General features: G+C 39.9%; 1 long non-coding RNA gene across 3 annotated transcripts; it reads right to left on the minus strand.

Moving 5' to 3' along the window:
* Window positions 1-2,909: 2,909 nt before the first annotated feature.
* Window positions 2,910-16,095, minus strand: LOC130254351 (uncharacterized). Of its 3 annotated transcripts, none has more exons than XR_008840685.1 (3): window positions 16,011-16,095; window positions 11,664-11,757; window positions 2,910-3,002 (listed from the first exon to the last, which is right to left on the minus strand). It is a non-coding gene; the product is annotated as an uncharacterized LOC130254351 (long non-coding RNA). The 3 variants fall into 3 exon arrangements; XR_008840686.1 differs by lacking the exon at window positions 2,910-3,002 and adding an exon at window positions 9,129-9,238; XR_008840684.1 differs by lacking the exon at window positions 2,910-3,002 and adding an exon at window positions 9,511-9,934.
* Window positions 16,096-25,305: the final 9,210 nt, after the last annotated feature.

The raw sequence follows: 25,305 nt of genomic DNA on the forward strand, positions 1-25,305 counted from the left end.
ATTGGTGCTATCAGCTTGTCTTTCTGGTAAATATCAGTCTTCTAAAAACCAGATGTGCTGTCTTCTAAATGTCACAGTGGAAAAGCAACAGAAACTTCAAATTGCTCCATTGATTGGTACAATGAACATTTTTCAGAATTATGTCATTACTGTATTATAAACCATAGCATGAAAATAAGTTTGGTGTTTGCTTCTCCTGTTGTAAAACATAAAAAAAAAATCCATCAACTGTTACACTTACTACTTTACCTGTTGACATAATTGCAATGTGAGTAAAAACACCCTTAAAAGCAACAGGTAACACTTCGTAACCTCAATGGTCTGACTGTGAGAGACTATCATGAGGAAGTACTTGGGCACCAGGGCTTCATAAACACTTCTTTATTTTCAAGTCTTGAAGCTCTGCGTAACTGTAATGCGTAGGATGACCTTCCCTTCTGTTGCTGTATCCCAGCAGCTGAACTTCAACAGCCTGCAAGGGACACCTCTGCTTGCTTGGTGATTCATCTCTTTCTTCTTCTTCTATGCATGAAAAAAAAAAAAGAAAAAAATTAAACCCTCTCTGAGAAGAGCTGTCCAAACCCTCAGGAAGCAAATTTGTGTCTGGGTGATCACAATTCAAATCATTATTGACATTGTCGGTGCTGAGTGGAATACTGCATCCAGCTTGTTCTGTAATTTATCTTCTCTTTGGCTTTTTGCCACTGAACACTGGTTTTTATGGACTCTTTTGCCATGGATCATTCTATTCTGTGTCTAAAACTACTAGCACTTTAGAGTTTAAAGGGAAAAATTTTCCGCAATATTGAAAGCAGTGTTCTCGACTTGAGCTGATCTGACCTGGGTTAGCTCAGAAGGAAATCTAATAGGATATTCTCCTGGGAATGCAAAGCCAATGCATCTGTCATTGTCCTGAAAGCTTCTGTTTATGCTGAGTGAAAGACTTTGTAGCACTTTGGATTGGAAAGAGCAGCATAGGGTTAGCTGGGGGCAGGTAAGGTCTCCCCCAGCCAGGTTAGAGTATCTCTATTTAATAAGATACATATAGCCCCAGAGAAGGTTTGGGGCTGGGGGTGAGCTACAGTGCTGCCAGGGAGCTGGGTGTCTTCCTCATCCAACACCTCTGCTATGCCTGAGGGTTGCATTGTTCCTGGTCTGAATTGTGCAGCCACACTGAAGCACCTTGGGCCTCGTCCTTATTGCTGGGACAGAGGCAACTGCGAGCCCCAAGGAAAGAAAAGCACAAGGATAATGAAGGTGTGGGTGTTTGTATTTATAAAGCAAGGGCTCCGCATCAAATGACCCTAGGGGGAAAGCTAACCATTCCCAGGCAAAGGTGTGGTGGGAACTCAGGTAAAGGTTGTACATAGCCTGCAGGGAGAATAGCTTAGTGTGAAATCGAGTTTATTAAAACTCTTCACAGTCTTGCAGCCCATGGTGATGTGGCAGATTCTCATCTCCACAAGCCAGGACTGCTTCCAGGTAGACCCCAGTGGAACTGTCAGGAAAGGGGTGCTCCACACAGCAAAGACTATGAGAATTTTGTGGGCATTTACATGTCACTTTTTCAAGAGTATGTCAGTTATGTTAATTTCCTTCATTTCCTGCCACGTTGTGTGTGTTTCGATGAGACCGAAATCTTTGGGATTTGCTTGCAATATATTGATCGTCACTGGCAGAACCCGTGCCCCAAAAAAGAAAGGAACAGAAAATGAAGCCTTGCAATGAATTTTTGTGAGAGTCCATTTTAAGCATTGATTAAGGACATCCGGTTATTCTGAAGATACCCTTACTCTGAGGAAAGGAGACCAGACTGCCTCCTCTCACCTGCTGTTCTAGTTTTATAGAACCTTTTGCTTTAATAATGACTTAAGTAAATAAACAATTTATCTATGAAACACTCCAGATACTGAGAACCCCATTGTAATGGGGTTTTGGAGGTGAAGCAATAGCAATTGCTTGTCCTGCTTCCTATTAAACTAATTGTTGCCAGTCCTCACAGGATCCTATTATCCATAGGTGGGGCAGGGACAGAAGTGTCTGAAAGGGCTTCTTTGGCAATTGCATTTCTATTTGTCAAGTACAAAAACTGCTCATGCAGATCTGACCAGAGTCCTTTAAATCAGTATCTTATCTCCAGGACCCAAGATACCGACCAGAATGAAGTGCAGCAGGGTTTCATGAAGGGAGCCACATAATGAATTTGGTTGTTTGAGTCTGAGAAATTATGCGAAGCTGCTGAACTGGAATTGCAATAATCCAGGGCATGCATTGAATTTCCTGGTGTCATTAACAGTGAGGTTCATTGTATTTGGCTGCACAAAGATTGGGTCAACAATTTTTATCTCTAACATAGTAGAAGAGAAGCAGTGATCCATTGGCCTAACAAAAAAATCATTTCTAATTTAAATCAAATGCCAATGGTTAATGTGTAGGAAATGTTTTCTGGCAAATGGGAGGTCATAGTTCAATGCACTGGAATCAAGTAGGGAGGTGGAAATGAGCCTGATTTTCAGCAGGTCAAGTGACCACCAAGTCAGTGGTATTTAAGGTTAAGGCACATTTGATTCTTCCTTTTAAGTCTATTTCATTGTAAATGCAAAGATATCAAGGAAACTGTGTGGATTTTTAAGAAGGAATATGAGTCCTTTTGCCATGATGCTGTTTAAGGAGTTACAAATTCTAACATTCATCCCATAATGTAAATATTTGAAGTAGATCGGTATCAATACGGCAAAGTGAAATTTCTTTCCTTCTCCCTGTCCTTCATCTTCCCCTCCACAGAGTGCTCTGGGACAGCAGCTGCTACACTGCTGTCCTAAGCAGAGCCATCATTATTCTGAGGGCTTAAAGTACAACCAGTGAAGATTTGGTTGAGGTTTGGTTCAAGGCAGATGTAGAATACTTAACACAGTTGCTGCTGAGTAGGGCTGCAGCAGAAAACATAGGAAGTGAAGGTATTTGGCTGGGTCATGGGTCTGCTGAATTTAGGATCTGATGGGCTAGAGGAGAAAATGAAAAGAGCTGAGTGTTTTCTTAACAGAATTGATAAATGCACTGAGCAGCTCCAATGTTTAGTAGCTTTGCCAGTCAAAGCCTCAATTTTCTTGGCTTTTTTTTTTTAACAAAGGACTGGAAACAATATATTTTGTGGAATGTGACACTTGAAGCACAACCATTTCAGTCTATATTCTACCAGAAAAAAAAAAAAACCAACAAATTTAAAAAATTTCTTTGAATGTAACTGATTTTATTTCTTTATTAACTCACCAGCTACACCAAAATACCAAGATTTCATGGAACTCCATCATTATATCAGTGTGCTATAAAAATTCAACTATTTGTTTGTTTAAGACACCTTCTCTAATACCTCCAGGAAAATCTTGATGAGTTAGTTGAAACTTAGAGGAGTTAATGAATATTCAGGCTCTGGTTTTAATCTATTCACATTCTTCATCAGGAATTTAAAGTGTTGAAATTCAAATGTCTAAATTTCAGGGTTCCAAGCTGTGCATAAAAGTGGTATGCAGAGATGGAGCAGAGGTGTCCCCAGTGAAGTACACTGAGTCTGGTAACGGAGAAAAACAACGTGGTAGGTGTAATAGTGAAACACTATTTCAAAATGTTTTCCTGAGTGTAAACCCAAGATATATTAGAAATTTCATTTCTCAAAGTTTTCTACAATTTTTTTTTAACACACCTTCATAGCTTTGTTGTGTGGTGAGGAATTCCCTGGGTTAAACAACACTGTATGAAGAAATATCTCCTTTTATCAGTCTTAGGCTTGTCACTTGCAAGATTAATTTGTTAGTTCTTGTATTGATACCTACACACAGTAATTGTTTGTGGTTCATCTTTTGCATGTTCATCATGACCTTGGAGACCTTAACCACACGTTCCTCATAAATCCCTGTTTTCCAGGCTAAGCACTCTTAGGCTATCTTATTATTCATTATGTGGAAGCTGGTCTATTCCTCTGACCATGGCTATTACTTTTCTTTTTCCATTTTACATTTTATTAGATGGGGAAACCAAAATTGCAGTATTTGACCCGTGGACACATCACAGGCTCTTTAACAGGGAACATTGTTCCTTTCCTATCTGATTCCTGACAGTATCTGCTGTCTGTTTGTTTTCTGACTGTACTAGTAGAATTCTAGTGCTTGTGTTAGGGCTGCTGCACTGGAATGAATTCACTACCATGCGACGAGTTATTTAGTAGGCTCTTCCTACTGTTTACCCTAAATGACCTTGTGCATCCTCTGCTGATAATTCACACTCCTGCACTTGGCCAGGCTGTTTAGAAAAAGCACAAGTACCATTGCAAACTTGCTCTTTCCTGTGCTGAGTGTTTGCCTGCAGCTACAACAAATTCCTAAACCCGTGGGACTAACCTGTCATGTATCAAACATTGTGCTGCTTTCTCAGCTTTCTCTTCCTCTGTTCCTTCCCTAGCTCTGCTCATTCCCTAGAGCAGGGAGCTTGCCTCCTCCTTAGACTTGTAGCCACAAAATAATCAAGTAAAATTTAAGGTAAATGGGTATTTAAGATGGACTAATGTAATTCTGGAATGTGGTACAAAATGAATGAACCTTCGTAATTAAAAATTATGACAGGAACCCTGTGTGTGTCACCTCTGCTTGCCAACATTAGTATTAGTTTTCAGACTTGCCAGTGTCATTCAGAATTCTGTGAGTATAGAACGATAAGACATTATAACCTCCGTCATCTTTGCTCAGGTTGGTACCAAAAGCCACTTTCACTGTTAATGTGGGTAATTGCCAATGGGAACTGGCATAAACCTAAAACCTTGCTTTACATATTTCAGTGAGTACCTATGCAAGCCACCAAGAGCTTGACAGCATCTTGGAGATTAAAGGATGTATTGTCCATGCAAAATTCATGATGGAAAATAATTTCTTAATGATATAATATCTGGCAATTGCTCTTGCAAACTATACCAAATGTGCTTATTTGTTGCTCTTAATAAAACGTGTCCTGCAAACATCTTCCCTGCTCTTTATACATGAACACACAAATGTGCCTTGCAGCACAATTCTAAGATATAATTGCATTATATTAGTAACTCCATTAGATTTGCATCTCTTTGAGGGCAGACTTGCCCTAGAATGTAGAACTGCATGAGATTCACATTAATGCCTTCAGACAGCAAGAACTTTTTGAGACCACAAAGCAGGGAGAGAGTGTTATCTTAGCAAACAGTTGCTCATTTGCTCTCTCCTGATCCCACCTCCCTCTCCCTCTCCCCTCCTGCAAGACCAGATTGTTCTCTGAAATGCAGTTGTGTGATTTTGCTGTAGGCAGCAGGTTGAGTTACAAGTAAATTGCTGCTTTCTCTCATAACTGTATTTCAGATGAATTCACAGAGCAGATTAAGATAAAGAATGGAGGCTATTAATGAGAGCCAGGAAGGATGGTAAGGGGAAATCACACATGAAAAATTGGTTGCTTTTTTCCCCCCCATCTTATCTCTATTATATCTTGTGATGGCACAAAGATATGCAAAGGACATAGCGCTAGGTAAGTGATGACAATATTTTCATAATATCAAGTGGACAGTAGTTATTTTGTTATTAAATATACTTACCACAATGAATAATATCCTTTCCACATAAAAGAGTATCATTTGACCATCTTACTCCTAAATATCTATGTGAACTTCTATGCATACTTTTCACATTATTTTCATTCTTTTGGAAGGGGAATTGTTGGAATGATTTCTAGGTTAAAAAAAAAGGCCCCCAAACTTAAAATATTTCAGACAATAGCCCAGAATACTCTTTAATGCTCTTTAATTTTTCTTTACATAAACATCCAATGCATATTGGAAAATTTAACTTTCTCATAATGTTAACTCTAGCCCACAATTTTTTCCTTTGCTCCACTCTTCTGTCTGCTGCTCAGTCAGAATTAGGAATTTGATGTAGGTATCAATTCAAATTTGCCATTAAAATAGAATCTGGCACATTGCAATGATCTCTTCAAGTGTGAGAAATCAAAATCATGGATCCCAGCATTAAAAACAAAGACAAAATTAGCATTAAAATGTCAACTGTTTTATAGCAGCTTTCTACTTAGGATGAAACTTTTTTTCAAACATTAGTGAATTCTCACAAAGGTTCTGTAGGAGGGAAGTTATGTCAGTTTTGGAGCCAACAGAGGAAACCTGTGGCACAAACCAGGAACACTCACTGACCCCCCAGTCTTGTGTAGCAGCTATGAATGGTCCTTCACCCAGCAGTTCCTTTTCTAAGATGAAGAATTTGAGATAATGAAATAAGTGCCAAAATGCTAAGTAGATAAGCAAATAATAACAATGTGCTGCAAAGTCAAGTTGACGGGAATTGTTCTGAGTTCCGAGTGAGCAACGCCAGTATACTTTAGTAAGAAAACATTACTGGAAACCTGTAATGATGATGTGGAGTGTTTGACCAGCAGTGTCTTGAGCAAGCTCCTTAGAGGATTAAATTGGAAAGGACCAGCTTGAAGCTCTGATTGATAAATAGAAGTATTTGTACTGGTATCCCAAATTCAGGGCACTACCTATGAAAATGTCTTTGCTGAAGTGAAAATTGGATGGCTGCTCAGACTCATTATGATCATGTGGAGCTGAAGAAAGTGACAGACTTCATTGACAAATAAGATATGTGTTCCTAATTTGAGAGGATAATCAGTTTCCAATTATGGGGTTTTTTGAATTTTGAATCATTCTGTGAAAGGAGAAAAATAGATTAATCAAATATTGTAACCTAAGCCAAACAAATACTAGCATTCATGCAAGAAATCCTACTGACCTAGACGTACTAACTGTTAAAAGAATTGCTGCTTGATTTTAGTATGTACTGTGTTAATGAAATCTCCAGGAAATATAAGCTGAGATATTTGCTTTTGTCCTCATTTCCATCTCACAAGTACACCCCTGTGACTAAAAATGATATTATTTATAATTTTCTCGCTACATGCCTGCCTGCTGCTGGAATGCAGTTCATGAATTTAAACTTGCACATGGCCTCTCCTTTGCTGCAGCTCATAGTCTAATGAAGTATATTTGTTATAGTTGTTGTTTTGAGGGTTTTTTGGAAGCAGAATGAAAACCTTGACAATGTATCTGCTTGCAAATGTCTATCAGAGACAGGAGGGGCATGCAGCAAAATCAGCTGCAGCTTTAGAAGCCGAACACAGGCCAGTAGCAAACTGGGAAAAGTCCCTTCTGCCCAGTGTCCAGGTGTGCTTTGTCATACGTGGCAGGTTGCACTGAGTGATCAGTCCAGGCTGCTATTGCCGATGTGCATATGGAATAAGCCTCTTGCTTCCCTTTAGGGACCTATTGAAACCTAGAGGTAATAATTTCCAGTCATAAAGGAGCCTTACATTCAAATCAGTTTTTCTAGTCTGTATTACAGTGATTGAGGTTTATTCATGCTGTTCTTCAGGCCTCCAGAGGAATGAGGTATTCATAGCTAATATTTTACTGCAGTTACATATCTGCTTTTCATGCTCTTTATTTTTGATGAAATTTTTAATGAATATTTTGAAAAAAAATCCTGAATCAATAATTTTCCCTTTGAGTTTCTCAATTCTTCATCTCACAATGGTAATTCCAAATACTGTATTGACGTTCATGGGTAGGTTCTGAATACTCTGAACAATATGTCTCCTATTTCAAAGAGTTCACCACTTAGAAGACCAAAAGTCAGTGACAGCTGAGAAGGGCAGAGCGGAAAGCAGTTCCAATTTTGAAAATTCGTCTTGCAAGGACATAAAGCCGGAGCAGCATGCCAGTTGCATTCCTTGCCTATAAATTATAAACGACTTATGAGACTGATAGTTTATTTTAAGGGAAGTAGAGATGCTTTTTTTGCTCCTCTAATGTAGATTTGGATATGTTCATATGGTTAATACAAATTCAGTATTTTGAAAGGTTTATTCTGAAGGGTTTTTCATATGTGTATGTCCATTTCAGATTGAGTTTCTTGTAAAGTTGTGAGGTGATATATACTCGACTTCACTAACAGAAGTTACAGTAACTCCAGCAGACAGTAGATCTTCATGAAAAAAAATGCCGAAGGTTAAAACTAATGTCTGGCCCTAATATTTGGGGGTGAAAATGAAAATGCTGTCAAAATTCAAGAAGATGCCTATGAAAGACTTAGAAATGCTATTAACTGACTGTACTTAAATTAAACCTGTGAACCCATACAAAGACATGTTCTGGAGCATGAATTGAATATTGCGATTGTTGCCTGGATTTTCAGGCTCAAGGTCAAGCACTGCTTTATATTTCAGAGACCTGGGGAGGAGAGCACTGCAGTTTTGATGGTAAACATCTCTTGTGGCTGCATTGGATCTATCTGGATATGCTGCATAGCCATAGTGGGGCTTTAGGAAAACTAATGTTTCCCCATCACCTTAGGAAAAGAAGTAAGGAAAAGCCTGTCTCTGTTAACATCTTTCCCATTCAATGATTTATTTTGTTACGTATACAACAAATCCCATTTGGCTTTCTGGTTATTTGGGATATGGTATAAAGTTTGAGACTGTGGAATTGTATTCCTTGGATAAAGTTCACACCTCAGACCTTAAAGAAGGCATAAAGCCTGCTCTGGGTTCTCAGTTGAGAGTTAAGTGGAATTTAAATGAAGCATAGACCATTGATTGGCAGAGAGTAAAGAACTTCATAGCAGTTTATAGCAGTAACTTATATGGAAATATTAATTCTTTACACTCAAAATACTATTTGGGATACTAATGGCAGGGATGACTATGGCATGTTTACTTGAAAGTTGTGGGAATGTGTCAGGGTTTGACTTGAGTTTGCCAATTTTAATATATTTAGTGTTTTTTAGAGATAGGATTTAGGAGCAAAGACAAGGCAGGCTTAAAACTTATAAGGGTGTAATAAGAAATTTATTAATAACACAAAACCAAAAGAAATTCAGAATAAGATTTCCAGATTATTCCCTTCTCCCCTTCCTTCATCTTCCTCCTTTCTTAATAGCAACATGCAGAGAACGCTTCAGTCAGTTATCTACTTAAATAATCATTTCAGTTCTCTCTAGAGAGAAAAGTTCCTTTTTTGGTTTAGGCTTAGGGGGGTGTGAAGTCTGTGTCCGCCCGGGAAATACTGCAGATTATGACTTCCTCTCATCTCCACAGTCCTTCCAGAGCTGTGTTATGGGTTATGCTGTACACTTGGGGTACTACTTTTAAAGGCAAGCTGATGAAAAAAAAGAAAATTCTCTTAATTTTTTTTTTTCTATTAAATGTCTCTGTCCATATTTCCAGTCCCAAAACAGAGAGCCCCATGTCCTCGAGGCAAAAAGTCCTCTTCTCAAGTACTTTAACCTCCCCAAGTACATTTCACAGTTTAAAGGAATTTTAGTGTAGTCACAGTCCCCTTATAGCCCCCCAAAAAAGCTTTTCAGCTAATTATCCGTGGCATCTTTTCAATCGCTTCCCATCTGGAAACGTAATCTTCATTTCACTGACTTCAGTAGACTTTTAGCTTTATTCTTCTCATTCAGGGGAACTCAGGAGATCGAGAATCTTATTCAGGCATTAAAATTGCATCCAGAACGTGGAGAAGCTGGGCCAGGCCATTGCTGGAAAAACTCTGAGCCACGTGGTCAGCTGGCGGCCTTTCTTCTCAGAACAGGGGGAAGGGAGAGCCTGGGTGGCTCCCCCATCCCCCAATTGGCCATGCTGCATGGAGAAAGAAACCAGGAGCCGAGCCCAGCCCGGAGCTGAGTGGTGCCGAGCTGAGCCCTGCTGAGCTGGGATCCGGGCCGAGCCTGAAGCCGAGTGGGGCCGAGCCAAGCCAAGTCCTGCCGAGCCAGCAGCCAGGTCGAGCCTGATGCCAGGCCGGGACCAGGGCCCTGGCCAGAGCCCACCTCACCTCCAGGGAGCCGGGAAACTAAAAGAGACCGTTTTAGCTTTACCAATGTAATTTGTGAAAGCGAAATGACTTTTTAATTGTTACCCGAGCTGTCCACTACTAAATCAGCTCTCTGATTGGTCCCCGCAGCTCAGAGGGGAAGCCCCCAGAGAGGGGACAGCCCTCCTGTTTTCCGGGCTCTGTGCTGCTCTTCTCAGGCGGCTTCCCCCACCCCCACCACCCTTCCATGTGAAACCAGCACAGGATGTATGGCATGAATAGCAGCCTGAAACCTGAAACATGGCATGTTAATTTTCACCACCAAATCAGATATCAGTTTTAATCGTCTGCATCCCATGGGCTTTCTACAAACAACACCCAAAATGTTCTTCAGTGATTATATTTTGTCGTCAGAAAAGGTGACAAAAGCCCACAGATTCTATTTAGCTGACGATTCCTTTAGGTGACTGTAAAACAACATGCAAAGCACAGAAACACAAGCCAATTATTAAAGGAAAGGGTTACACCCTTTTAAGGTTTTTTGTTTTGGTTTGGTTTTTTTGACTGCAAACTCTTTCTGTATCAAGCACTGTGAAGAAAGATAATGTGTCTCCCCTTCTCTTTAAACTCCCTCCTACAGAGGGGAAAGCATGGCCTCTTACAATGGCCTCTTCCTTCCCTGCCTCTCCGGTGGGAGGTGAAATTCATCCTTGAGAGCACTTGGAGACATGTCAAGACTTTATTTGTGTGCATCAAGGTGAAATCACTTTGATTGAAAAGGGCACCTTTTCCCTTCAGCACGAGGTGTGAGCCATGAGTGTGGCCTCCCACATGACCCCAGACCAGAGCTACAGAGAACCAGGAGACCACAAGGGGCAAAGTGCTCTGAGACTGCTTTTGAGTTTCACTCTTTCCAGTGGATTAAGTGAGTAGTTACCATGTGGTTATTGCAAAATCCCGTGAAATATTTTTGGTGACTGGGTCTCTGGCACCAGGACAGAATTCAGCTAATTTTTTCAAAATTCTGACTCATGTTACAGTGGAACTGAGAATAAAATATCTATCTGTCCTTGTTTCTATTTTGCAAACTCCTGAACTAGTTAGCTTGCCAACTCATTATGGTCCAAAGCATTGTGTGTTTTGAGTTGTCTAAATTTTGGCTTTTTAAACGGTGCACTATTTATATGATTTAGGATGCTTAGTGGCATGCATACTAATTGTAGAAAAATCCATCAGATACTACCCAGTAGACTAGACAGGCTCCTTCATAGCTGTTATGGTCCATCAGGTAAATACATACTTTGGAACATGTACTGATGTCAAAAACCAACAGTTATTTACCCCAGAGAGGCTGTTCCAGATGCTGGGCAAATATGTGTTTAGAGTGGGGTATTTAAACAGCTGATTTTTAAACTCTTGTTTTCAAACTGAGAAGACTGTATCAATTTTGAAAAAGCTGCCATGACCATTTATTGGAAAAATACACACATTTTCAAAGCTAATATGTGCCAAGCTGTGTGCTGTTATTAACGTGCATTTATACAGAGCTGTAATGTTGCATATATGGGCTCTGGAACCATTTTCCTAATAAACCAATATATTCCTCTGGTTCTTATGTAATGCTGGCTTTGCCTGCTGGTAATGGAACAGTTGTTGCTCACACCCAAACACTTGGGGTAGTCAGACCAGTGCCAGGTCTCCATGTTAATTCCTCAGTGTTGCCCAAGTCCTTATAAGGGATCAGGAACAGTATAAATACATTGCATACCTCGTGTAAAATGCATGTTCTCTCCACTTTAACCACTTCATCCCTGCAGCCAAGGTAGCTGTTTACTCTTCAGATTGTTTTCTAGCTGAATAATCTGGGTTATGGAGAGAAGTAGTACCTTATCCAAGTTTAACCAGCTAGTCCTAATGTGAGGACAAAAAATGTTGTTTTCTTAAAGTAAAACTTGCTGGGCTTTCTGTATATTTTGTCCCACCCCCTCTTGTTTTTCTAAATAATGCAAGCAGATAAAGAAATAACTTTTTGTTCTTGCTATTGATCGGGGTCTCACAAAACACTTTCTGAAAGAATCAGGAACGCAAGTGTGTGGACCACACCATCATCTGAAATATGAAATATATGGCCCAATGCATTTGAACATGCCCTCAGAATTTGAATGTCTTCTACACTGAACATTTTTGATCTACCTTTCAAGACCAGATTTGTGGGGATGCACTCACTGAATTGAATTTAAGGGTGTGCCCCACCTTTCCTCTTTGATTTTGCTGTCATCACCTACTCTGATTTTTCAAGGAAATGCATCCTAACTTTTCATGGTATTTGCAAAGTTCCAGCATGCAGCTACAACTGAGGGGACTGCACAGGCAGGGCAGTGCAGGGAGGGCAAAGGGGTCTGTGGCAATCTTTTCTGCAGGAGTGCCAACAGCACGGCTGCATTAAACAACACAGCACTAAAGCCAGAAGGCCATTAAAATGGTTTGAAAATGCCTCTGTTACACGGTTATCTTTATAACTTGGTCCTATTTGTAGCTGATGGGACTTTGGCTTTCATTCACATGCCAACCATGTACACAACAATTAAAATACTACACTTATAAAATCCTGACTGGTGCGTGCATGTGCAGCCTGACTAAAGCAGATGAGATTGTGATCATAGCCCCAGCTGCAAAAGGGGAAAAAAAATCTGTGATATTTGGAGTAAAAACTGAGGCTGATGGTGATGTTATGCTCCATGTTCAAAGTGTCTTTGCTGGCTGGTGATTTACATTTTGCATGTTCACTGAGCAGCCTTTCTCATATGTGTTAGTTTGGACGACAATGCATTTTTTCATATGGGAGGAAGGAACAAAATAATAGAGAGAAATTAACCAATCAAAATCATAGTAAATAAAAGTCTCTCTCTTTCTTTCTTTTTAAGGCTCAAGAGGCAGCTGGCACTCTCAGGCTTTATTATACTGAGGAAAGAGAACAGCAAACTGCATGCAGTATAGAGTCAGTGTCATTGAAACTAATGGCATGAATGATCTCACACCATTGTAGTAAGACGGAGATTTACTGTGCTTAGTAGAGAACCCATATTATGGAGAAAAGCATCGATCTACTTCCACATTTTATTCACATGAACGACAAACAAGTTATTCACTACTATGCAGTCACATTCAATCCCTTAGTGTCTGAGTCACAATGGCTCCCAAGTCCCTCACACTTTACAGTTGTGCAGAGCACCTAGCCAATAACTACTTGTTTCCACTTTTCAACCAACAGAAAAGGTTTATTAGCCCCTCTTACTTGACCACTTTACAGTTTAGAGTTGCTAGATAATTTTAGCCACAGTGTTTGTGTCCTACAATAACATGTCCATTAATGCAATATCCTCTCACTCTCCCTTTTTTTCATGTTAGGCATTAGGCAGGTGGAGAGAGAAGCTGTGGTTACATTGCCGGTTTCACTTTCTTTATCAGATTTTGATATTTTCATGGCCTAAATGTTCTACTTCCAAGGGCTCAGTGCCTGTTTCCTATGCAAAGAGTGTAAATAATGCTAGGATAAAATAAATGAAGATAGGAAAGGCAAGGAGAGAGATCTAATGCATTATGGATGCTTTGGTCTTGGTTTTTCTGTATTTGTTGACTAACGTCACCTGCTAGAGATTTTTTTTCCTTTGTTTTTAACTCTAGCTTTGGTACTGTAATGGAGATATCATAGTGGTAACTATGGCAAAAGAAGGAAAATGCTGGCAAATTATTTTATTTCTGTTTCAGTGGGGAGAGACTAAATAATTGTGAAGAATAGTCTGAAAGCACATGGTACATTTGTGCTTTAATTCCCTGATTCTTTATGTTACAGCAGCTATGCAAGTCCTCCTTAGCCATGAGAGGATGCACTTGGCACACCAAGTTCGGATGATTCAGAGTCCCTGCCACTCTCATCCTTATCACTTTTAATGTAGCCTTCAGGGCAGGTTGAGGATTTGTCAGGGAAACCTGTGCTACCATTCCTGACTATTCTAATGGCCTTCTGGGAAATGTGAGGTTGATTTTCTCATTTCCTTTAAACAGGAAAACTCACTTTTAACTCTTCTTCAGCATTGTTGTACCTCCACATGTGTAGGACTCTGCACAGTCACCTTGTCTTCATAAGCTTTGTTGCATACTCCTTAATTGCACTCATTTTCTATAGTCTCAAAGATTGCAGAAAACTGTTGTTTCTCAAACTTAAGTCACATCAAATCTATAGCTACCTGTTATTGTACAGTTTGTATCATTGATTCTTCACTCTTTTTCTTAATTTATACTTCTTAGGGAGTAAAAGCACAATAGTTTTTGAAATGCTAACATTTCATAACATTAAATGATTTGTCCCAAAGGAGCTGGTGGCCAAGTCAGGAAAGGATTTTGTCTTCTAAACTCCTGCTCTCATTTTCAAAGGTCACTCTCTTGAGCTTCTTCATCCCCTTGATACGAATTGTGAATATAGTGTAGAATAAATGAAAATAATGTCTTTGTATCCCTGTTGCTCAAGGAAAAATTAAATTCTGCATTTCTGAATTTGTCTTTTTAACAGCCTCCTTCTCAAAATGGCATCAAATAACTGCAAGATCTTGACTTTAAGAATAAGAAACTTTTTGTTTTAAGGTTGTCTTTCTGCTGGGATATTAGTTCAGTAATTTCAGCATTAGCAAGTTAGGCTGTTGAATTTCTTGCTCTTAAAAATCTGTAAACTTGGCTGATTTGAATTACAAGCAACACAATTTCAGGTCTTAGAAACCTTTGCAATACATTGTGACTGCAAATAGAGGGAGTGGAAAGGAATTTCCAGTCACAGCTGATTGCACAATGACCTTATCAAATAATTTAGTAAAAGAAAATAACCCAAATATAATCCCTGAGAACTTAGCTCTAGACGCACAAAGTACTTTAGGCTTGCCCTTCCTGGGGGAAAGGAGGTTTTGTCCTTTATGATCTGCAGGGAGGCAGAAGTGTCGGAGCAGAACAGGCTCAAGAACCTAATTTTTGAAACGATGGCCTCACACCTTCCCCTATGACCGAGGCAGAAGGAGTTGATTGGAGCATGGAGACCCTGCCTTTACAGACATGTTCTTGAATATCATCTATCATTTGTGCCTGGGGGTGTGCTACCTTGAAGATTTAGCTGGGAAATGCGTATCTTGTTTTTCCTTTTCCTGAGGCAGGACACATCCAATAAAATCCAAGCTGGTTTTCCAAACAAAGCCAAACTATTCACGGGTTCCTGGGAGGTGATACATGGGGCAATCAAACATTTGCCTTCAATTCCACAGCAGCTTTTGGAGTTCTGGTTTCCCTGGCATTTTTGTCTTTCCCTTGTCTCAGTTAATCTGTGTTATTGTCTATTACTAATTCCCATCCAAATGTAACATGGAAGTGGCAATCAGTTAACAATTTGGTCTCAATTATACAATTACTTTTCCTTCAGTTGTTCAGACGTTTTTTGTGATTCTTTGTTTTCCCATTTCCACACCTTGGAAATGAAGAAAAACAGGATTGGAAGAAACCTCAAAAGATCTTATAATCCATCCCTCTGTCCCATGGTGGGATCAATTATGTCTCCATCATGCCTTGCAGATGTTTGTCTCTCTTGCTTTTAAAAGCTTCCAGTGATGGTTTTCCATCATTTTTCCAAAGCATTAGCTCTTTAAGTTAAAATGAAAAGTCCTTGTGTGTCTGGTTTAATTTTAAATCAGCACTGCAAAGGACTGATTGTAAATGCACCGTGGAATATGACTTAAATAGGGCATAAATTGCCCATAAATTTGGGCATATAACTGAAATTAATCTTTGCAGGGAGTTTTATGTAGGAATTAAATTAATTTTTAATGAACTCTGCTATCATGAATCTTTCACAGCTTTTGCTGTTCTTTTAAACATGATAGTTCTTACCATTTGATTACAGAAATTAGTTTAATTATAGATTGATGCTAAACGCATGACGAAACACAAAAATACATGCAGAAAATTTAAATACCAATTCTTTTACCCACTCGACACAAACAGATCCCTATTTGATAAATGCTTGTTTATAGAAACTGCCAATTTTATAATTCTAATCTTAATGAGGAAACTAGCATACCTGTATGTCAAGGGTTGGAAGATTCTTAGCTTCTGTATACTTTGTATGTTTTTCTACTTATATGGAGTTTGCTATTAGAAGTGTGCTGCTGCTGCTGAACTGAAAATATATCCAGTGATATGAAAAAAGCTGTTTAATCATTAAAAATCTGTTAATCATTAAAAAGCTGTTTTATCATTTTAAGACCTAGCAATCTTCTGTAGCCACCATATGATATTTCTGGTGTTGGGGCTCTTTTGAATTTCTGAAAATGGTGGGAGGTTTTTGATAGAAGTGTACTAAAATTGTAGCAGACCAGAAATGAGTCTGCCTTTAAATATAAAGTTCCTGGGAGGCATTGATACTGAGGAATTAAAGAAAATACACATTTTGTGAAAACCTCAGACTTGGTAAGGAAGCTAACTAGAACTTGAGGCTTTACTTACAGCTTAATGTTATCCAACATCCCTCTCTAATGAGGGGTGCTCAAATGTCCAAGATTTGTATGCGTTCTTAAGATTTTACGAAGATCTTTATTGTCTCAGTTGCAAAAGCTGGATAAGTAATAACTACTTCATCTTGTAAATTTGACTAGACGTTTCCTTTTGCAGGTTGTTAGAGTTAGTTCCAAAATTTTTCCATACCATTTCTCTTACCTTTCCCTTCATTTTTATTTTTTTTTTAATTTTTAATTTTTTTTTTTTTTTTTAATTTGAAAATGTTTACTCTCATTCTGTGCTTGCAAATAAGAGTCAAGGCTCCCTTCCATCTTCTGCCTGCTAATACTGGAGTTATCCAAGTCAGGTAGAGGATAGAAATTCTCTGGAAAATTGTGATCTGCATAGGCTGGGCTAGGCAGTAGTTATGAAGCTGCTCTTGGATAGCACATCAGATTACTCCAGTGCCTGCTATTCATCAGCTTGGGAGAGTTCAGGAGGTCACTTGAAATCCTTCTCCTCCTCTGCTGTTGCTCTCCCTCTCACAGCCCTGAGTATGTTAATGGTTTCTCAGCAGCAGAGGAAAAGAGCACGAGAGATAAGAGGTATTATTCAGCATGGCACTACACGTGTGAGTTGTTTTCTCAGGCTATCACTTAGCACTTATGCTGTGACACTGTGCCGGAGGGGACTTTGGATGGGCAATAACCAAGCAGCACCAGCTTGGAATGCAGAGGGTACTTTAGTGCCTCTTGCATTTTTTGGGTTTGTGAACCACAGGTCCTTTGGCTGCAGGGTGAGAATGGACCCTGAAAGAGTGGCTCCCCACTCACTCTTCTCCAGCCCTATGTTTAATACTACTTCCAGATAACCTTAAGAAAAGTGCTTGCAGAGGAGCAGGAAGATGAGACTTTGCTATGATACAAAATGCATTTCATGTGCTAAAACTCTACAAGCAAAGAGTGTTGACATATCTCAGTTGTCAGAAGTGGCTTGTGAAATCCAGTGAGATGAAATGCGGGCTCTATATCTGGACACTACAGGCATTTCTTGAATTTATTCTAACTTCATTAGGCAGCCTTCATACTCACCGAAGGTGCCTGCCCTGACAAATGTAAGTAGGTTGTCCCTTGTCTTTTTTACTTTGTTATTTCTTTCCTAACACCCTCCCTGTTCTCCTGTTCTGCCTCCTGTCTGACAGCCTGTTTTTGGTGTCTTTCAGTACCTGAAATGGTTATAAGCTAAGGAGAAAAGTGGTATCTTGTAACATTCATGTTTTGTTATGGTTTCTGACTTGGATTTCCCTTGGCTAGTTGGGGAGTGTCTGAACAAAGAACACAATATCCTTTCCAAATAATATTTAAGGATGGAAAAAACAGTCAAAAGGAAGGTGTTGGTTTCACGTGCTAGGGGGGGAGAAGCAGATTCACCTCAGGGCAAGCTCCATGAAGCTGGGGAGTGGGAGGGGCTCTCCCGTCTCTGGGAGCTTCCCCTGTGAGCTGCTGGCACCAATCGGAGAGCTGGTGTGGTGATGGACAGCTCGGGAAACCAATGGAAGGTTATTTCGGTTCCACAAATCACAGTGGATCAAGTTAACTGCTCTCTCTTTCGGCTTCCGGCCTCCTGAAGTGCGGTGGTCCCTGGCTGGGGCTCTGGCCCGGCACCCCAACCCAGGCTTCGCGGAGGGCCTGGCTCGGCATCCTGGCCTCGGCTTGGTGGGGGGCCCACGTGGTCCCAGCCCCCCCATGCCCGACCGCATGGCTCCGGGCGGCCCCATGCGGCCCAGGCTCGACTTTCCACATGGCATGGCCGAGCGGGGGGATCAGGGAGCCACCAAAGGCTCTCCCTTCCCCCCCTCCACTCCTTGTTCTGAGAGAAGAGGCCTCCAACTGCCCATGTGGTTTTCTTCACGATTTGGATACAATTTTAACTTATTTATGCCTGGATAAGATTCTTGTCTCCTGAGCTCCTCTGAATGAGATGAAATGAAGCATGGAGACTACAGAGGTCAGCGGAATGAAGATAAAGTTCCTGGTGGGAAGAGATTGAACAGATGCAACTGATAAGTAGCTGAAAACCTTTTTTGTGGGCTAAGGGGATTGTGACTTCACTAAAATTCCTTTAAACTGTGAAATATACTTGGGGAGGTTTGGATGCTTGAGAAGAAGACTTTTTGCTTCGGGGAAATTGAGCTCTCTCTGTTCTGGGACTGGAATATGAACAGAGACATTTGATAGTGAAGGAGATGAAGAGAATTTTGTTTTTCAGCAGCCTGCCTTTAAAAGTGGTACCCCAGTTATGTAACATAACACATAGCACAGCTCTGGAAGGACTGTGAAAAAATGGGAGGAGAGTCATAATCTGCAATATTTTCCTGGGCAGATGTAGATTGTGAAGGTGAAGACGCCCCCTAAGCCATAACTAAAAAAGGAACTTTTCTCTCTTAAGTGAACTGAACTGAATATTTGGGTGGATAACTGACTGAAATGTTCCCTATATGTTGTTGGTAAGAAATGTGGGATGAAAGGAGGAGGGAATAATCTAGGAATCTTATTCTGGATTCTTTTTGTGTTATTAATAAATTTCTTCTTGTACCTTTTTAAGTTTTGATCCTGCCTTGTCTTTACTCCTGGGTCCTGTCTCTAAAAGAAATTAAATATATTAAGGTTGGTAAACCCAAGTCACACTGTGACAAGGACACTGACTATAAGGGAAGTAAAGGAAAACAAAAACTAACAAGAAAGTTTTAGGCATGGAAGTGTGCAGCTGAAGTTGCACCAATTAATGAGTTTCTAATAGGGTATGCAGATGCTATCCTGGAGGGTTCTGCCTGCAGGGAGTGCAGGTCCTAATATGCATCAGCAGCTTCATGAAAGAAGATGCAGGAACATTTGTAAAGAGACAGAGAGCTCCTTTCCCTCCATCATTTAATTAAAAATGTTCTGCTTGACTAGCCTGTTCTATATGGGAAGTTTGTTCTCCATGGGCAGTTTGTGCTGTGGGCTGTGAGATGTAAGATACTGGCCCCAGTGCATGTGATAACATTGCACCAACAAGGAGCCTGTTTTCCAGTGTGCCCAGGCAGATCTTTTATTCAGGACAAAGGAAGTGTGGTTTATGTTAAAGATATAGTTCAACTTTCATAATGAAGCAAGTTGTGAATGATGAATGAAAGTCCCTTATTGAGCTGAAAGTACACAGACCAGATTAAGCAATGTTGATCTTTGTGCAACAATCAGCTGAGTAAGAGAAAGCAGGCACTGAATTTTTGACTGCCTCAGTTTGACCTTCATTTTGTACTTTTTTTAGCTGCAAATTAACACATCCAATTGTCAGGCAAATGACTGCTGAAATTTTTTGCCTGTTACTTGGTGGTGCAAAAAAATAGATATGCAAATTGCATCACAAAAGGGTAGGCCAGTCCTCTGACAAGATAAGCAGTAAAGTCCAGTTGTATAAATTGTTATGCAATCAACACAGGCAGTTATTAAAATTGTTCATTTAGAGAGAGAGATGTCATACTCCCTGGCTGATTCTGAGCCATTTCTCCTTCCTCTTTCATACCCTCCCCTCTTTATTTTTTGTTATTTTTCCTGCAAAACCAAACATTGCCTTTTTCACAGATTATTCACCATGAAGAACTACCTTGACTGGAACTCAAGCTGAATCAGATTTTAATTTACAAGGAGTGTTCGAAACAGATTTCCAAATGGCATAGCAGCACAAAGGTAATTCATAGAGGCGTGTGTTTAAAATCAGGGGCTAGTTTATAGGAAAATCTGGAATGTGGGCTGTAACGTGTTCCAGAATTCCACCCTCTTGTCCTGGCTACACAAACAATGTGACTGAGGCCTGCCAAGAGTTGTTTTTAAATAGAGAGAGAGAAGAAAAGCGGCAAAAATTCCCTCAGCACCATAATCCCTGCAGCCCTGCTTAGCGCTTTTAAGAGAAAGGCCGATGCAGGAAACAAGAATAAGACATAGCACGCTCCATCTCTTCTCTCCAATAAACACTGATTAGAATTCCATCTAATCTGGAAGAATAAACATTTCTAAGGCTTTTCTCTAAATATTTGATGTCAGTGACTACAGCAGTTAATTTTAATTTTTTTTTTAATGCCTTGCTATTTTTCTAATTGAATGTTTGCAGTGTAAGCTTTGCACATTGTGCACTCCAAGACATAACTTGAAAACCAGATCCTGGGATTCTTACTCTATTGAAATCCTACAAACTTTAACTGGCTTTGGGAAAAACTACAGGGCTTGGCAATGTAGCAGCTGCTGAGTTAATAATTAGAAAGAGTTAAAGAGCAGCATATCAGTAAGGTGATGACCATTACCTAGGGAGGCCTTCACCTAAATTCATCAAAAGACAATTTGAATTGATGGGCTTTTATAATCACTTAAGTAAAAAATGGATACACTATGCACTGGCACAAAAATGTCCCTTCCATGCAGAGTTTGGCAAGTATTCCCTGTCTTTTGAGGTAACCAATTTTTTTATTAACTATCTGCCTTATTTCCAATTGAAATGAAAATAATATTTTTTGGTCCCCTTTGCAAGTTTTTGTCAGTTGATTTGCTGCCCTTTAGTGTTAGGAAAGCTGTGCTTGGGGGATGTAGCTTGGAATTGGTTTTATAAGCTGTGATAGTGCACTGCTGAAACTTCAGGAGATTTGACATTTTCTTTTCCATGCTCTCCAAAAAGATGCAGAGCACACCACCACTGCCCCATTTCCCCACCTATATGGTAGGTTTGCCACCCACTACACCCTTCACAAATTTTTTTGGTAACTTTTTCCTTTAATAATGTCAAGGTTCTCTTCAGATAGGGATGTAATGAAGGGTCAGAATAATCATATAGGCTGGAGTTATTAACAGAGAGTCTCTCTTGAGAACGAGCACAGAGCTTCAAATTTATGTAGGGAATGGCAGGATCTTTCTCTCATCTATGTGTGTATCAACTATGTGCATCTTTAGTCCTGCTTGCAGCCTTCAGGTTGTTGCTGTCTTTGGAAATATCCACCTTTCTACGTGTACTATTTAATGCAAAAGGAGACAACTGAGGAAATGTGAGTCTGTGGAAGCTTTTACTCTTGATTTATTGTTAGAGCAGGTACTTTTGCATTTGTTTTACCTATAAAGTGGGAAAACTCATAGTCAGCTTCCCAAAAGTGTTTATTAGACTCAAGCAATTAATACTGTAAATTATGAGAGACACTGAGTAAATGGCAACTGGTATGCTCAGCACTGCAAAGCTATTAATCTCCAGGCTAGATTTTTCAAGGAGCTGAGCACTCAGCAGTTGTCAACTTCCATTCAGGAACTCCAATCATCTAATTTGGAAATGCACGTGGGTAGTTGAGTTCTGTTGAGTATCTGGGCCCTGATGGCTATATTTAAGGCTGGCATATTCTTCTTGGGCAACTGGCATATTAAATATTTTCAAAGGCTGTGCTTTCACTTTATTCTGGAAACAATGTTTAAAACACAAGCCTTGAAAGGTACTTCCTCCTCATTTTGCTCTTTAGGAGACCAAAGTCTCTTATTTATGAGCTGAGCAGGCAGTTACAGCTTGTCATTCCCCACCCTGTTCTCCCAATGCTGACCTGGAGGGTAGGAAGTAGTTTGTTCTTTATGTCAAATCAATCTTTGTCCTCTCTCCTCAGCTCTCAAGAAGCAGTTTTTCTCATGCAATATTTCCAACTAGTAACCAAATTGGAGCAGTTGAAAAGCTTTCTGCATGTATCTTGTGGCAGAGACTTCAGATTGTCAAGAGAAAATCTCCGGAGCTTGTTGACAACATTTGAAACTGGTTGATGCCCCTCAACCTTACTTTAGTCTTTATCAGTAGATTGTGTCTTAGTCTTCCCTTTTTAAAACCAAAGCACAGAGCAGACCAGTGTTGTAGGTTCACTGTCATAAGCATTTGAAAACTAGTTGCCATTCATAATTTGGTCTCTTTCTGTTATATTTATACACAAATGCTGTTTTAAAGGACCAGATTTTTTCTTCTCCTCAATTTTGTTGGTGTGAATAGAGCAACCTGGATGAATATATAAGGGAACTGAAACCACTAGTAGGCTTTTGTCTGTATTAGCTTTGAAATAGTTTGGTTTTGCCTTGGAAAAATGGACATTCCAAATGATCAAATTCTTTTACATTTGTTAGGAAGAGCCTATGTTATGCCTATCCTCAGTTGTGAAAGCACTTCATGCTTTCACAAAAATGATCTAAGAGAATGAACTATAAAAGCTGTGACTGATGCTGAGAAAGGAGAGCAAGTCCAACTTGTTCTTAGAATCTCCCCTCTTATTCTGGGATATTAAGACCATTGCCTAACATATGGGAAGACATATATACAGCATGTATACATGCTGGTGTATTACGTCGACACAATGCAGTGAAAGGATCTCCCATCCCTTCTTCCTTTTAAATTCTTGTATTCTGGCACATGTTTTTCTTATAGATTTCTATGGACCATTTTGTTGGCAAGAGACTTTCTTCTTATATTTAATCTTCCCTAAAACTTCTCAAATTATGTTAGGCATGCCTGCTACAATCATGTTGAATGCAAAGAAAAGGGGCAGCTGCTTTAACAGTTGTCTTTTCTGTTGCAGCTTTATCAGAGGAGCTATAAAAATATGGATGTCTCTTCCTGTACGCATGATTTTATAATCATGAATAAGCTCCATGCCGCGCCAGTTCCTGAGAAAATGAATATTGCCACCACCGGGCTCAGTGTTGTCAGAGCTGTTGCTCGTGCACTCATAGGCACACATGGGAGGGAGAAATGCATCAAGCGAGGCTCCATGTGTGCGGAATGTGTCCTTTAGGTGGTGCCGTTGTGTTTTTTTAAGGTGAGGCAGCTCGCCCCAGAAAACGCAGGACGGAGCGAAGGAAAGGATGCAGCTCACAATGCATCCTCCTACCCGTAGTGACTCGGAAACATCAGAGAGCATCCACGCACAGGATGTAATGCTGCTAGAGTAAATACAGAGCGGCTGCTGTCAACAATGGGGAGAGTAACAGCTGAAAGAATGGTAACTTGAAACATTCCTTTTTTTTAATTTAATTTTTTTTTTTAATTTTTTAAGGTCAGTATCAAAGAAAGCAAGAAAGTGGAGGCAAAAGACAATTAATAGTAATGGGTGTGGTCTGTGGAGTTTAGATTTAAACTGCCAGGCAATGCTAAACACATCCAAAACAATGGAAGTATTTGGATTCGTTGGTTGGGTTGTTCATGTGGCTCCTGGTTGAGGGTGAATCTTGAAGAATCTCAGAAATATGTGCAGATAAATGTTTAGGATGGGTCTCAAAGCAAAAGTGAAATGCAGTTTGTTGCTAAGTGAGCAGGAAATCTTGCCTCATGGGGAAGGACCAGGGAAATGAGTTCAAATCCCTGTTTTCATGGCCCTGGCTGGCCAGTTTCTTATGGTGTGCTTTTTTTTTGTTTGCTTGCTGGTTGTTATTTTTGTTTGTTTTGTTTTTTTTTTTTTTAAATACATATTCAAAACTGTCTGAGCTTCAGTTTGTAGCCATGTTCTTTAACTTAATGCTTTAATATATTTTAGATGCTTTGACAATGCTGAATTAAAGGATCACCTGCATACAAAAGCATTGCTGTTGTTTACATATGGGTTAGATGGTGTTTTCTTAAAAATTAGGACACCCTCTGTACCCTGTTTTCTCACTGCACATGGGTCAGAAAAGCCCAAAGGTACTGTATGTCTGAAACATTTCCAGCAGTTTCCCTGGACCTGCTTCCAAAGCTCATTGAAATCTCGTTAACAGAGCACTCTACCTCCCCCTGATACCTCACACTGCAAAACAGCTTTGAAGGCCTAGACTGAATAATGAAGGAAACAAGGGCATCTGGGGTCCATTATTTACCCCGTTTCGTAAGGCACTTCTACAAAGTCTGCTGCCTGCCATTTCAGATCCATGACAGAAATAAATACAAAGCCTGGAAAGAGCGAGCAAATCAGAGTTGTCTGCTGCCATGTCCTCCACTGCCCCTCCCCTTTTCTTCCTATTTCACAGGACACATTTTTTTTCATCTCAGCTACATGGAGTTCTCTTTCTGCCCAACACACTTGTTCCTCCCCCTTCAGGGATTGTTTATTCCAAGGAGTTTCTTTTTTTTTTTTCCCCTTGGGAGGACATCTCAGACACTTCTGGGTTTTGAAGAAAACCAGAGTGAAACTGCTCAGAGATTTTTATTTGTATATTTTTCTATTTTCTTCTCAAATTGACAAAGAATTGAACCCTTGAATTGCAAGTGTGTAGCATTAGGAAAACACATGTGAAATGTCAGTAAGTGATCCCCATCTCAGTGTGTTAATTCACAGGAGGGCATTTTCAAGTAATGGGGGTAATCTGAAATGCTAATGCATCTCAAAGGCTGGAGCTGATGCAGAGGGAACAAGTTGTGGAAATTTTTGTCAGTTCTAGAGTGTCTGAGCATTTTTAAGATGGTTGGCCCAAAGTGCCTCTACATTTCTTGTGATTATGAATGCTCTGCAAAGCTTTCCAGTAAAAATCCTTCTGAATGGTCAGTCAATGCTAGAGCACTTTCTCCAGGCACTTAGCAGCCCTAGTATGGGTGAAGTATCTGGGTGGCTACACCATCACAGAGCAACTGTAACTTGCAAATGATTAATTTCACACATTTTTATTATTATTTGTTCTCTGACTATATGATCATTTATACCAATTTGCTAGTGACTAGTTCATAGTTGTCTGTTTGAATATTTCCACCTGTGGTTTCTATCCACAAACTTTCAAGAATTTATTGAGAGGGTGGCAATTGTTTGTGAGCAAAGCCCTGTCCTTGCTAAAGTCTTTTGCAAAAGTGATCATTAAAGCCCCATAGAGTCT

The sequence above is a fragment of the Oenanthe melanoleuca genome, chromosome 5, assembly GCF_029582105.1.
Source record: "Oenanthe melanoleuca isolate GR-GAL-2019-014 chromosome 5, OMel1.0, whole genome shotgun sequence".
NCBI classification, from domain to species: Eukaryota; Metazoa; Chordata; class Aves; order Passeriformes; family Muscicapidae; genus Oenanthe; species Oenanthe melanoleuca.